The sequence below is a fragment of the Atta colombica genome, unplaced genomic scaffold, assembly GCF_001594045.1.
Source record: "Atta colombica isolate Treedump-2 unplaced genomic scaffold, Acol1.0 scaffold7, whole genome shotgun sequence".
NCBI lineage: Eukaryota > Metazoa > Arthropoda > Insecta > Hymenoptera > Formicidae > Atta > Atta colombica.
The window spans coordinates 1,285,846-1,288,595 of NW_017259561.1; the positions used below are offsets into that span (position 1 = coordinate 1,285,846).

Consider the following 2,750-nt stretch of genomic DNA (forward strand, 5'->3'; position numbering starts at 1 on the left):
GTAGAACGTCTAAAATCGATGGATAAAACAACTTTAGAATATCTTTAAAAATTCTTTAAGAAATATCTTTGAGATATTTTACAAAGAATTTTGAAGGATATCTTAATGCTTTCTTATATTATACATCAATTTTTTTATCTGTTTATTCGGCAATTTTTAAAAATTGATATTTCGTTAACTGTTATTATCAATGCAAAATGATAAAGAATGTACCGATGATAAAGAATGTTCAGTTTTTTATAAATAGTGTTTCATAAATCACACTTATATATATAAAATAATTATATATCTCAAATATTAATAAATTATAGAATCCATGATATATAATATGTAATTAATAATAGTGACTTTTAATTGAGGTATGAAAATTATTCCAAGTGATCGTTTATGCAAATAAAAACCAAGTGATTATTTTCGGATTAACATAGTGTTAATAATAAGATTCGCGCTTTATAAATTTTTAAATACAGAAATATCAATCTTTTCCATTTAATATGTTATTCATGTTTCGAAAATAATCAGATGAATATTATTAAATCAATGTCAGTATACATTAATTAATTCCGGGACAGTGAGAAAAATAAATGATGTCAGCAACATCTGATGATGGTAATCAATATTGGCGTTTCCAAATTGTACTGTGCAATCTGTTGCAAATCAACAGTTAAAATAAAAAAAAATAAAATTAATTAAAGATAGACTATACTTAAAATGTGCTTATATTTTATAAACGGCAGCAAACCTCCTATGAATGACCGAAGGTTTCGAATTTTTGTTTTTGTACAATAACATCGAATCAATAAATACAGAATAGTAGAATTAAAAAAATGTTATATTATACACGCGGCAGAATTTCAGGAATGTTATTTTATGCTCGTGAGATAAAAATTCCAATAGTACCATGAATGGTAATAAAAAAAAAACTTTATATTATTATATTACTGTTTCATTACATACATATAACTTGCAAAATTTCAATAATTGTTCAATAAAATTATTTTATTTGCATTAACTTCTATTATTCTTGATAATCAATATTTATATTTTTTCAAATTACATTTTATCTTTACATAATTGTTTAAAAATTATTTCTACATAATTAAGTTTTAAGATATATCACATAAAATACATCGAAAGGGAGAGAAACCGTTGAATCTTTAAATATTCTGAGAAATGAGAAATAATGAATTAATAATATTAATTTTCATCAGACATACTGACATTATATATTCATTCCCATGTATATATATATATATATATATATATATGTGTGTTAACCTACACGAGCGTCTATAGGATATCAGTTGGCTTAATGCTAAGCGTCGATGTATCACTGTCTCCTGAGGAAACCTGTTAATTATCAATGACGGCTCATTAATAGCGTCTGTGCCATTTCTATTCGATATCCAGAAATGTCGATAAAGCATACCTTTCGTCTATGTGTATGCGTATGTGTATGAGAATGTCCGATGCAATTTCTAGTTCAATAAAAGCGCAATGCTAAGAAAACGCGGTCAACGACCACGGTATTTTTCGCTGCATCTGCTTCGACATTTTCGATAGCTGGGCATTTCGATTAAATTTCTTTTTAATTTTCCTTGTTCATATATTCTCATATGCGAGCGATATTATTTATTTACTGACACTGTTCATCATTTGTACAATTCTGGTGAAAAATATCTTGCATATTGAGAACCGAGGAAACGGAACTCGAAGAGGTCGCTGAGAAGAGAAGAGACATTAGTTTCTAAAGTTCAGATATCTTTCTCCGTTTAGTCCTCCAGGGAAGATCAAAAGATCAAAAGATTACAATATATCGATATCATCGTGGAGAAACAGGAGATACAGACTCAAAGATACAGTCGCAGACACATAATAAGACTTGTGACAGTTCCGAGCTGTGAAGTGAAACTTACTTCAAAATTTCTCTCAAAGAGGACTAGTGCAGCTTGATAGTATCTTCTGGATGAATCGATCAGAGAATATACACTGAAAAAAATTCATATAATTTTACATGGAAATTACATGTTTATGACCGGAAAAATTATTTAAATATGATTGGAAATTTACAGTTTTCAATATTTAGATAATTTTTTGGTCATAAACATGTAATTTCTATGTAAAATTACATGAATTTTTTTTAGTATACGCTATTAGTTTTTATTTTACTGCAATTTTTTATATGTAAATATGTTCAGCATTACAGAACTCAAATTGAGAAATCCGATTTCGTGATATTTCTAAATGTCATGTCTTTTGTATGACTGGCTGCTATAAATACATGCATTTCTGTTCGATTTTTAATAAATCCGCTACCCTTTAAATCCGCTAGCACTTGCATAGCATATTCGAGCAATGCGTTCATGCATGGAGCTTGCGAAATCGATTTTGGTCGACTGAGTTTGGTTCAACATCATTGGCGGACTTGCGAAGGTAAGAAATAATTCTGTTCTTACTTTCTTTCCAGATTCGCTTTCTTATTCTTCTATTTGTTTCTTTGAAGGTTATTTTGGCTTATTACAGATTTAGTAAGTTATTATAATATTATTATAATGTAAAAATCATTCTGCAGGTTTGCAGTATAAATAATGCTTTTATTAGTAAAATATAAGAACATATTAATAAAAGCATTATTTATATTGCAAACATGCAGTATAATCTTTATAATTATAATAATTTATTAAATCTATAGTAATTAAACTAACCTTTAACTTGGAAAATAAATGCACATATATGAAAAAAATATGTGT

General features: G+C 27.5%; 1 protein-coding gene across 2 annotated transcripts in view; it reads right to left on the bottom strand.

Moving 5' to 3' along the window:
• Positions 1-2,750, bottom strand: part of LOC108692410 (putative polypeptide N-acetylgalactosaminyltransferase 9) — a 76,076-nt gene that overhangs the window by 40,987 nt on the left and 32,339 nt on the right. The window lies entirely within an intron of this gene.